Source organism: Coffea eugenioides, chromosome 11, assembly GCF_003713205.1.
Source record: "Coffea eugenioides isolate CCC68of chromosome 11, Ceug_1.0, whole genome shotgun sequence".
Taxonomy (NCBI): Eukaryota; Viridiplantae; Streptophyta; class Magnoliopsida; order Gentianales; family Rubiaceae; genus Coffea; species Coffea eugenioides.
Window position 1 is genome coordinate 11,433,509 of NC_040045.1, and position 13,154 is coordinate 11,446,662.

Below are 13,154 nucleotides of genomic sequence, written 5' to 3' on the forward strand. Positions count from 1 at the left end.
TTAACTCTTTCTGGAGTTTTGTTTGATTTTGTTATACTGCATTGAACGGAAACTCATTGTGCGTGTGGCTATATATTGGGAGAACAACATGTTGGGCTAAGGAAAGGATTCTTATGCTTTTATTTTGGATGGATACTTGGTAGTCCGGAAGCTCCTATGTTAATAATGGTGGTAACGAGAATTTCATTGAAAAAGCATGGAGGAGGTTGCTCGTTGTTAGGGGATAAGGTCAAGGTCAGAAGATTATATTAGTGATAAAATTTGAAATTGAATCATTGTAGGAATATTTTCTGAACTCCTTGATTTATATAACAACTATATAAAATCCTTACACTACCTTTACCAATAAGTACCCTATGGACAGCTTGAGTGAGGTGGCATTCTTTCATTAGTTTATTCTTCGTTTGTTTAAGGGTGGACATTTGGGGGGCAAATATACAATCAGTAATTGGGGGCAATTTGGGGACGGATATGCAATATGCAATGGACAGATTTTTTTACTTTTTCCTTTTCCCATTGTTTCAATATTTAATAATGGTTTTTTATAAAAAGAAAATTTCGTCAATTGATCGTGAAAATTGTTTAGCACAATTTGATTTATAACACTGTCATAGAAAATAATAGATCTATCATTTAATAGAAACAATAGATCTGAAAAATTTCAAAAGATTTGAAAATATAAGAAAATTTTAAATTATCTTCTAGTAAGATAAATCACTCTTAACTCTCTTCTGTATATATTGCAATCACCAACCAAATCTATTAATCAATGATTTTAAACTCTAATAATAATGATGATGATGATACAATTTGTTGAGATAGCCTCTTTAAATTTTACATACATCACAAATATATTTTCTAACTACTTTTTCCAACTATTTTTATATTTTACATACATTACATCACATCACAAAAAAATATAATGATATTATATCGAATAATATTTTACCCAAACGGACCACGGGTAGGAACGGTTGCAGCGGTTTTGTGCATTTTGCACATCACATAACTTTGTTTGCTCACGGCGTAACTTTGTTTGCACAACGTACAACTTTAAAACAAATTTTTGTGGGTCTCACATACATTGTTAAAAATAAGGTATAAGAAGTGATTTGGATCGTATAATTTTTTTTTGGATCATGAACTGTTCAAAGACGGTCCTACTGCTGACCGTCCCTGCCCCGTCTCCTATCCAAACACATCCGGTCATCCATACCCTCTTATGGTGGGAAGCTAGCCTCTCACGGAAACTATGTGGGCCACAACACGACAAAATGCCACCTGCCCACAACTTTAGTCGCAATGAGTACATGGCACAAATATTTGAGGGCCAGAATTGGGACTAAGCCCACCATTGCCTGGCAGCAAACAGCCACCCATAAGAGAGAGGAGACCAACCCACTTGAAAAGATAAAAATGCCAACTCAAATCACCCCATTATGAGTTAACTCTTATGAGAGTAGAATTAGGGGACCAAACACCCTTTTATGAGTTAACTCTTACCCATCCCACGTCGAATATCAGCGAGTATCTATTGAGATAAGGTCGGGTCAACAGATACTTATCTCACTTTACTTATTATTTAAATTTTTTATACTAATTTAATTTTATATTTTACACATTCATCTAAGATTTAATAAATATTTTTTTCAAACAAGCATGCAAAGAGAATACAAAATAAAGGAAAAAATTAAAAGAATTCAAAATTAATAAAACTTTGAAATAAGTAGCTCATTCTTTTAAATATATGTTTCATATTAATTAAACTCTTTCATATTAATAAACTATAGTCTCTTATATTTGTAATGCAATTTGTTCAATGAAATTGATTATTTAGCTTCAAAAATATTATTTTATAATATGTATATAAAAATAAGTAAATATATGTACGTATGTGTTTGTGTGTATATATATATATATGTGAGGCAGGTTGGATATCCACAGGTTTTTAATTATGTAACCCTAACCCGCCCTACATCTTAACGGGTACCGGACCCTCTTTTGACCCGATTAAATAATACATATCGAGTATCCTAATTTTAAAATTGGATCGAATTGAATATGGCGAGTTTTCGGATTAGTGAATAATTTTGCCCACCCTAAGTAGAATGATGTGCCGGAATGTAGTCCACATTCCACACGGTTTACAAAATAGACCACAATGGTCAAGGCAGGACACCTTCAATCAACACAACCGCGGGACAGATAGAGAGTTAAAGACATGTTACAGTTTATGGTACAAAACAATAAATTCAAATATGAACATACAAAATCTAGACAAGTTTTGCGCATGCTCCAAGTTGACATGATTAGAAATGTCTTTAAGTCTGCTTTTGTTTATCTGGGATATAATTCAAAATCGAAACTACGTTCATCGAGGAGCTTGGTAGAAACTTGGTGCCACTAGATGTATCAAATTCTGGTAAATTGTTAGGCAAGCTTTGTATTCTACTTTGACCAAATATGCAGGTGGATTAGGTGCAGGCAACGTTACAGAGTAACTGTTGAGCATAAGAACTACTGAAGCCATGGTTGGGCTTTGTTCAATTTTGTCTTGAACGCATAGCAAGCCAATATGGATGCTCTGGACCTGGTTTGTTTGGATAGTGAAATTATCCCAAATAATATTTTGCTTGTATCATAGATACATTTCCTAACCCATCTTTTTATATTCTCAAATACTTTTTTATCTCATAGACATTACATCACAAAAAGTGTTACAGTAATTATTCCAAATAATATTTCAAATAATACACTATCCAAATAAACATCTATCAATGCTAGTGTTGTTCCATCCCTCCATTGTCTCCAAGCCTGCAACATGTATTGCAAGTGATGATAGCGGAATTGACTATGTCGTTAAAATGCATACAAGAGCTCTCCAACGAGAACGCCAAGAAATGCCAAGAAAATGAGATGTTTATTTTGCACTCACATAACTTAGAAGGTCATCTCCGCAGTGAGCTTGGTAGAATTGACTGTTCTTCTTGCCACTTAGAATTTCTAAAGCTAAAACACCAAAACTAAACACATTTGACTTTACAGAGAACAAGCCATGCAATGCTTACTCAGGAGTAGAAGTGTCAAAATGGGTGACTTGGGCGGGTTTGGGTTGGGTAAAATGGGTAATGGGTATAAGTGAATCAACCCATTTATACCCATTATACCCATTTAATTAGATGGATATAAATGGGTAAATCAAAAAATGAATTGGATTCATATTTCTATCTAGTAATACGTTACTGGCTTTAAGATCGCAATGTATAATCCTAAGTCGTGAATCTTCATGAAGATAAAGAAGCCCCTTTGCTATTCCTCCTATGACCTTGTATCGTTTTGACCAATTTGACAATGGCTTCTTTTCTAGGTCTATGCAAACATCAAACATGACAAGTCTTGTTAGTTTCTTTGGGTACAAAATTTGATTTCCACAAACGGCTCGGCAATTCCAAAATAAATCATGAGTATTTGATTTGAAGTTGAAGCCTACCAAAGAGACAGTAGTCAGGGCTTTTGTTGGTAATAAATTCATAGATAAGTATCCTTTCTTCTCTTTCCAAGCAGAAACCAAGTAGTCGGACCAGGTTTCTGTGTTTAAGCCTAGCAACCAGGGTAATTTCATTTTTAAATTCTTTTGTACCTTGCGCTGAGCTTCTTGATAGTCTTTTCACAGCTATTTCTTGTCCATTATGAAGTGTACCCTGATTGCAAATTAACAAAGTATAAGCAAAATTTTGATTTACAACGATCATATTCATAAATTTTCAGCATACTTGAAAATGGCTCAAACTTAATGTACCTTGTATACAGGACCGAATCCACCTTCACCAATTTTGTTTCCAATGGCAAAGTTGTTCGTGGTAGCTTGAATATCAGTGAGGTTATATTGTAATGATTCTGTGATTGAGATTTCACTTGTACCTACAAAAAAAATGATACAAACTTAGTGAATTAAATGAATCGACCCTTTTAAGAATGATAAATATGTTTACTTCAACTGCACTTCTTAGTCCTTATAATATACCGATTGTTGCGATAATGGCATCATATTTCTTCCTGGATCTCCTTGCTATGTAGAAGCCCACAATAAATAGCAAAATGGCAATATAGACTGGGACAACGATTGCAACAATTGTTTTTGTTGAGATTCGGCCCCCCTCTGAGTATTTTGATAAAAGTTCTTTAGCTCAAAAATATGCTTTTAAAGTAGGTAAGGATCTAAAAAGTGAAATGTTCAGATTCATTTATTCCTTTAAATTCTTTATCAAATGAGACAATTTAAATTCTAATACTGGAATTTGTCAAAATAACGGATCAAAGGAAAAAAAGTAATGAAATCCATACAATCCACATGGGAATACGATGAGTGTAGTTGTTGACTACCACGTGGGCTCAATAGCTATAAGGGTGAAAGACTTGAATTACTAACTAATCCTAAAATAAAATTGCAAATGAGAGTTCAGATAAATTCATATCAATTTAGTAAGAACTGGAAGTGACCTTCACTATTAGTGGAATTGGGAGAGGAGTAGGACCAAGATTCGATGCAGGCTTGGGTGTTGGGCTTACAGAACTGTAAAACTTGTACAGTGCATACTTAATGTTATAGCTAAAAAACATAGCTTTACAGCCCAAACTATTCGAACAGTATCTAGATATTTGAAAAATGGCATTTCTAAGGCACTTCTCGCAGTCATTCCTGGAAAGATCTGGAGTACACTGTCCAAGGGCGTATATCCGCTGAGATGGGGAATAATTAGCTTCTTGAACAGCAAATTTCTCCCTTGAACCCCATTTGGCAAGTGAGTTTTTTAACTATTTGTCTAAAACTTTACTGTAATTTATAGAAGTTTTTTAAAAAATTTTTGAAATGTGTAAATTTTTTAATATTTTAAAGTGCATAGTTTAAAATTTTTGAAAAGTTTTTTGAGATTATTGTAGTTAAAGTTTTTAAAAAACTTATAACAGACAAATTTAGCAAAAAACTCCAAACAAGGCCATCATTTGTAGCCCGACTTGCTATCTCTTTCATCATATCTCTTAAGACCTGGTTGAACTTGTTTGGATCAGCGGCATTATGTGAATTCCGAGCAAAGAAGGAGATACCCCAATCGGCTCTTGAGAACATGCACTCATTTCGAATAACGCAACAAGCATTCGTCATGCGAAATAAAAGCAGTCTTTCGATTCAAGAATGTCTTTAGAATCTTCCCACGGGCATTTGCTACACATTGTCCACAAACATCGGGATTCACATCACCTCGACAAAGAAACAGGCCATAGACCATGTTAGAGGGGTCATGGCTAGCAGTGAAGTTGTAGAAGCCATTCCTGCTGGTCAAGGAAGCATTTGAGGATAAAGTGGAGAGGAGGAAATTCAGGTTCTCTGTATACGTACTGCCAGTAGAGCTGTTAGGATTATATGTAGTATTTACACACCACTTAAAAGGCATAAATCTGTCTCATGTTGAAGCTAATCAAACAAATTAGCAGGAAACACGAGAATAATATACTTCTGGAGATCATCTTGATCAGAATCAGGCAGATCAAAAGTAGACAGTGGTACATTTTTGCATTCAAGCATGCTTGATACTTGAGATGGAAGTATGAAATGCACTATGCCAGAGAACAAGTCACATAGGAAGACTTCTGAAAGGTCCATGGACGTGTTACATACATTCCTTGATTTGTGAAAGGGGGAATCACGAAAGTAACGAAAAGTCTTTGGTCTTTGATATTGAACTAGGAGGCATAAACTGCACAATACACGGTAGCAACTAAATAGTGCATGCCTAGTTAAACATAAATTATGGAGGCACTCCTCCTCTATTCATGTTTCTATGTATCCACATCTTTATCTGTAGTGCGTGTGTCTATATATATCTGTTAATATATAATATAATGGTGTTTCTTCCCTTTTTTTTTGTAATGCATAATATACTCTTACTTAGATAATAATCAATTTAATCTAGCAAACTCCTAATTCATGTCACTTCATGATCCTATGATTCCTATCTCAATATCACATAAGAGAAGTGCTGAATTGAATTACCTTCTTTTTTTATTTTTTTTAAGCTCTATTTCCTCCGATGAAGTAAATTAGAACCCTAAATCTCCAGCCACAACTCTTTGCCAAGAAAAATCAGGTACCACAATTTACTCCCATAAAATATGTAATCAAGCATAGGACAAAACTCATCAAGATGGTATACTTTCCATTTGAAGAGATTGACGATATTTTGAACCTTATATGTATTGGGTGTGGGCCAGCCCATTTGTGGGCCAACCCAAAACATAAGCTACTAAGACCTAAGGGTTCCTCAAGCTTTATTTAAAAAGAGCAACCACAGGAAGCTTCAGCGTTTTTGGGCGAGAGAAAAAGAGCCAGCCGGCATCCTTTCTTTGAGAGAGACGAAGAGAGAGAAAGAGGGAGAGCTAGAGAGACAAAATTCTTCGCAACTTTGAAGCCTCAATTGGAGGGTGATTTGAAACCCGATTGAGACGAAATTTTACACACGGGATCCTCTCATCAAGCTCTACTCATCTACCGGTTCAGATTTCAGATTTCCTTTTCATTTGGTAACACCTTTCCAAACCCACTTCTTTGGCAGTTGTAGTTTTTGGGGGGTGATTTTGTAGTAGATTGGCTTGGTTGGTATTGGTGATATTATTGTCATTCGAATATTTCGGGTAGACCTGTGTATTCCCATTATTGTGATAGTGGAGATTTTTGACTGGACTAGGTCCCGTGATTTTTTCCAATTTGGATTTTCCACGTAAAAATTTTGGTGTCCTGTGCCTTTTATTTTTTCTTGCATTTTATTATCACTATTGGTATTATTACTTGGTGATTTGGTTTATTCCTATTTTAACTGGTACTTGGGGAAATAGAAATTTATCCTGGGCTAACTCTGATATTGTGTGCTGTACTAGTACCCCTTTCCCAACAAGTGGTATCAGAGCAGTCAGGTTAGGCTGCTCAATTGTACCTGTTAAAATGGATGATTTGGATAGTGGTTGTATGATAAAATTCAATGCTACTAATTATTCGATTTGGAAGCCTAGAATGGAAAATTACCTGTATTGTAGAGATTTGTTTGAACCTGTTCTAGGGAATAAATATAGACCAAGTGATATGAGTGATGAAAAATGGGCTAATATGCACAGGAAAACTATTGGGAATATTAGAAAATGGATTGGTCAAAGTATTTTTCAACATTTTGCTAATGACACCAGAGCTGATATATTATGGAAAAGACTTGAGAGTATGTATGAAAGAAACACAGGTTTGAATAAGACTAGTTGTCTGAAGCAGATTACTCGAATGAGATATAAGGATGGGAAAGATATGACTGAACACTTGAGTAATTTTCAGGGATTGATAAACCAGGCAACTACACTAAATTTGAATCTGGATGATGAAGTGCAGACATTATTATTATTCAGTTCACTACCGGATAGTTGGAAAACCATGGTGGTTTTCATCAGTAATTCAGTTCCGAATGGTGTGTTGACCATGGCTATTGCAAAAGATGCCGTGATGAATGAAGATTTCAGGAGGAAGGAACGAGAAATTGTCTATGAGTCCCAAGCCCTGGTGACAGAAAAGAAAGAAAGAAGAGGAAGAAGTAAAAGTAGAGGACCCCATAACAGGAATGACAAATCTAGAGGCAGATCCGAGTCGCGAAAAAATGTTGCATGCTATTATTGTAAAAAGAATGGGCATTATATGAAGGAGTGCAGAATTGTAAAACGGGATCAGACTGAGAAAAAGGGTAAGGCGAAAGAAAAAGATGATGAGAACACTACAGCAGTTGTAGCAGCCCATGATGACATGTTTGTGTTCTGTGATGATGGTCAGGTGAATATTATTCACTATAACAGTGACTGTGTAGTTGATTCAGGTGCATCCTACCATGTTACTCCTCACAGGCATTTCTTCTCAACCTACACCGAAGGAGATGTGTTAGGATGAAAAATGAGGTCTCATGCAAAGTTGTTGGCATAGGAGACATATATTTGGATACAGATACCGGGTGCCAGCTGATATTAAAAATATTCGACATGTCCCTGATATTCGCCTTAATCTTATCTCTACAGGAAAACTTGATGATGAGGGCTACTATAGCTCGCAAGGTGGACGGAAATGAAAACTCAGCAAGGGAAATCTCGTTGTTGCTAGAGGAAAGAAGCAGAGTACCCTCTACTTGATGCAAGCCAAGTTGGGGAAGGGAGAAGTCAATGCAGTTCGTGATTCATCAATTGACCTGTGGCATAGGCGACTTGGACACATGGGTGAAAAGGGGATTCAGACACTTGTTCGCAAACAGCTCCTACCTGAAGTTAGAGGTAATGCACTTAAATCTTGTGTTGACTGCATTTATGGGAAACAACACAGAGTTGCATTTCAAAATTTTCCTCCATCCAGAAAATTGAATCATTTAGAATTGGTGCACACTGATGTTTGTTATATGAAAGATAAGTCTCTTGGTGGTGCTGTTTATTTTGTGACTTTTATTGATGATTTTGCTAGAAAGGTTTGGTGTTTTGCTTTGAAATCCAAAGATCAGGTTTTGGATGTATTTAAGGATTTTCATAGCAAAATTGAAAGAGAAACTGGTAAACAGTTAAAGTGTGTACGTGCTGATAATGTGGTGAGTACAGAGGACCATTTGAGATTTATTGCAAGTCCCGTGGGATCAGATTGGAGAAAACTGTACCAAAAATTCCTCAAGAGAATGGAGTAGCAGAGAGGATGAATAGATCCATCACTGAACGGGTCAGATGTATGCTCTCTAATGCTAAGTTGCCAAAATCTTTTTGGGGTGAGGCAATGAGGACTGCAGTTAATTTGATAAATCTTTCTCCATCAGTTCCTCTAGATGGTGATATCGCAGAGAGGGTATGGACAGGAAAAGATGTATCCTTTAAACACTTGAGAGTTTTTTGTTGTCGGGCATTTGTTCATATTCCCAAAGATGAAAGGTCAAAACTTGATGTAAAATCAAAGCAGTACATTTTCTTGGGTTAGGGACGTGAAGATTTTGGTTATAGGCTGTATGATCCTATTGAGAAGAAGGTGATCAGGAGCAGAGATGTTGTCTTCTTTGAAAATCAAATCATTGAAGACATTGATAAATGTGACAACTCAAAATTCTCAAATGACATTCCTGGTAGCTCAAATTCAGATCCAGATCCAATTCCAGTACCTGTTGATTTTAATCAAGGGGGAGCTGAGACAGAGCAAAGAGAGGATATTAATGACGGTGATAATCCTACTACTGATGAACCTGAGCATGAGGCACCACCCACTCCACCACCGCCACCACAAGATGAGGTTAGGAGATCTACCAGAGAGAGAAAATCTTCTAGCAGATATAATCCTCATGAATATGTGTTGTTGACAGATGGAGGAGAGCCAGAGTCCTATAGTGAGGCTTTAGAGCATGAGAATAAAGAAGATTGGTTGCGAGCCATGCAAGAGGAGATGGTGTCCCTGCATGAGAACCACACTTATGAGCTAGTGAAACTGCCTAAGGGCAAGAGAGTTCTGAAGAGCAAATGGGTCTACAGGTTGAAGACTCAGGATCACAGCTCACAACCAAACTACAAAGCAAGATTGGTTGTGAAGGGATTTAGTCAAAAAAAGGGTATAGATTTTGAAGAAATTTACTTTCCTGTGGTAAAAATGTCATCAATTCGAGTTGTTCTTGGTATTGCAACCAGTTTGAATTTGGAGATTGAACAACTTGATGTGAAGACAACCTTCCTGCATGGCGACTTGGAAGAGGAGATCTACATGGAGCAATTGGAGGGGTTCAAAGAAAGTGGTAAGGAAAACCTTGTATGCTGTCTCAAGAAGAGCTTGTATGGGTTGAAACAGGCACCGAGACAGTGGTATAAGAAGTTTGATTCCTTCGTGACAGACTATGGGTACCACAGGACTATATTTGATCACTGTGTCTATGTGAAAAACTTTTCAGATGGTGATTTTGTTATTCTCTTACTATATGTTGATGACATGTTGATTGTTAGTCGTGATACTGTGAAGATTGACAGATTGAAAAAGGATTTAAATAAATCCTTTGCAATGAAGGATTTGGATCCAACTAGACAGATACTGGGGATGAAAATCTCACGTGACAGGCAGAATGGGAAGCTCTAGTTGTTTCAAGAAAAATACATTGAGAAAGTGCTCAACAGGTTTAACATGAGCAATGCTAAGGAAATCTCAACTCCACTTGCAGGTTACTTTAAATTGAATATCAAACAGTGTCATACAAGTGAGAAAGATAAAGAAGACATGAAGAAGGTTCCTTATGCTTCGGCTGTTGGTAGTTTGATGTATGCTATGGTTTGCACCAGGCCAGATATTGCTCATGCAGTTGGAGTAGTCAGTCGGTATTTCTCTAATCCTGGTAAGGAGCATTGGAATGCTATCAAATGGATTCTCAAGTATTTCACGGGAACTCCTAGATTGTGTTTATGTTTCGGCAATGGTAAAACTATGCTAGATGGATACACTGATGCAGATATGGCAGGTGATCTTGATAATAGGAAGTCCACATCTGGGTACTTAATGATTTTTGCAGGGGGAGCAGTGTCGTGGCTAAATAAGCCACAGAAGTGTATCGCTCTTTCTAGTACGGAGGCAGAGTACATTGCAACCACTGAAGCATGCAAGGAGACTCTTTGGTTGCAAAAATTCCTTCAAGAGTTGGGTATGAAACAAGAGAAATATAGTCTCTATTGTGACAGTCAGAGTGCTATTCATCTGTGTAAAAACTCCACATTTCACTCTCGGTCCAAACACATTGATGTAAGATATCATTGGATTCGGGAAGTATTGGATTCCAAATTGTTGACACTTGAGAGGGTGCATACAGATGACAATGGTGCTGACATGTTTACCAAGGCATTGCCTAAGGAGAAACTTTTGTTTTGCAGACAAGAAGCAGGTTTGGTGGAGCCCCCCAAATGAGTTGGAGGGGGAGATTATTGGGTGTAGGTCAGCCCATTTGGGGGCCAACCCAAAACATAAGCTACTAAGACCTAAGGGTTCCTCAAGCTTTATTTAAAAAGAGCAGCCGCAGGAAGCTTCAGCGTTTTTGGGCGAGAGAAATAGAGCCAGCCGGTATCCTTTCTTTGAGAGAGACGAAGAGAGAGAAAGAGGGAGAGCTAGAGAGACAAAATTCTTCGCAACTTTGAAGCCTCAATTGGAGGGTGATTTGTAACCCGATTGAGATGAAATTTTACATATGGAATCCTCTCATCAAACTCTACTCATCTACCGGTTCAGATTTCAGATTTTCTCTTCGTTTGGTAACACCTTTTCAAACTCACTTATTTGACAGTTGTAGTTTTTGGGGGTGATTTTGTAGCAGATTGACTTGGTTGGTATTGGTGATATTATTGCCATCCGAATATTTTGGGTAGACCTGTGTATTCTCATTATTGTGATAGTGGAGATTTTTGACTGGACTAGGTCCTGTGATTTTTTTCAATTTGGGTTTTTCACGTAAAAATCTTGGTATCCTGTGCCTTTATTTTTTCTTGCATTTTATTATCACTATTGGTATTATTACTTGGTGATTTGGTTTATTTCTATTTTAACTGATACTTGAAAAAAGAGAAATTTATCCTGGGTTAACTCTGATATTGTGTGCTGTACTAGTACCCCTTTCCCAACAATATGTAACCTGTTTGAGATCAAAGTCATTCAGCCATCAGATATATAAGTCGGACAAAAACCAACAATCAGCAACTGATCCATTGCTGACAAGATGTAGAAAACACCAATCTACAAAACCAGCGGCATATACCAACAAACCAAGGGTGATGTGCGTTTACAGAATAAAAAATTGAAGCCTCAAGTTTATCAATTGTTATTGCATGAGTATAGGTGTTTTTGTTTTAAATTTTTCAAGTGAAGCTATTTATTCCTTTTCTTATGAATATAGTTAATATGTTTTAATACATGACTGTACCATCATATTCTAATTATTTCATTCTTTTTTTAAAAAAAAAAAGAATTGCTCTTCAACATTGATGGTTCATTGTTGTCCTAAAATATGTTATTTGTATTTGGGTAGTAAATTCCCATCCTGAATTCGAAATTTCATTCAACTTGAATTTATTTAGAATCAAGGATTAAAAGCTGTGATTGTCTTAAAAAGTTTGAATTTTATGGGTTATCTTTTGTATCAAGTATTGTGGAAAGTAGTGATTCTTAAATCCTACTTATTAGTAAGTCCTTCTTAATGCCCAAGAATATCTTCTGATTTTACTTTTACATTTGGTGCTGCAACATACAGGTGATTATTAATGTATTTTTTCAACATTTTTTGTATCACTGGTAGTGATTGACAAAAATATAATTTTTCACACGTGCACTTTCTCAGAAACATATGGTCCACAATAGAACTTCCCCAGTCTCAAGAGAAGAAAATGTAATGCCTTCTTTCTAAATTCGTATCTTTCAAGTCACTAAATATATAAGGCATCATTCCTATCAATGTCAATTATGCCATCCTCTCATTTAAGACCATGAGATAACTGGCAAAATCATCATCTTTTTGCAGCGGATTTTTTGTTGCTATTGTAGTGAATGCTAAAATCATTAGATTTACTTGAATCAATTACTTCTACAAACTTCATGCAGCTCTTCATATTAAAGTGTAGATTTTTTAATAATCAATTTAACTTATCAAGAAAATGAAGAAATAGAAGTAATGGCATGGCATGTCCTGACTTATACTCCTGAGTACGGATAAACTTTAATAGAGCTTGCAAGTGTAATGGATTTTTGATTGTAGTAAAAAGCCTTTTGAAGTAACTCATGATGGTGCAAGTGCTCCTCTCCCTATATGATTTTAGTTTATCTCTGATTGTAATTGTAGCTTTTAGTTCGCTTTTGATGCCCACAAATCTGGGGCCATTATAGTGGACAAACTTACTTTGGTATGAGAACCTAATGTATAGCAATTTTTTGTGTGATTTGTTGTATAAAAGGTTTACAAATTTCCTACATTTCGATTTGGAAACTTTCAGGTTCAACATTATAAATAAACAGTGCCGTAATGCGTAACAATTTATTCCATTATGCTAAGTAGATTCCTTAAATTGGGTTACGTTCTTAAATGTAAAATAGTGCT

At 36.2% G+C, this 13,154-nt stretch overlaps 1 pseudogene; it reads right to left on the reverse strand.

The window, feature by feature from the left end:
* Window positions 1–2,371: 2,371 nt before the first annotated feature.
* Window positions 2,372–5,662, reverse strand: LOC113751951 (annotated as a pseudogene).
* Between the last annotated feature and the right edge of the window lie 7,492 nt (window positions 5,663–13,154).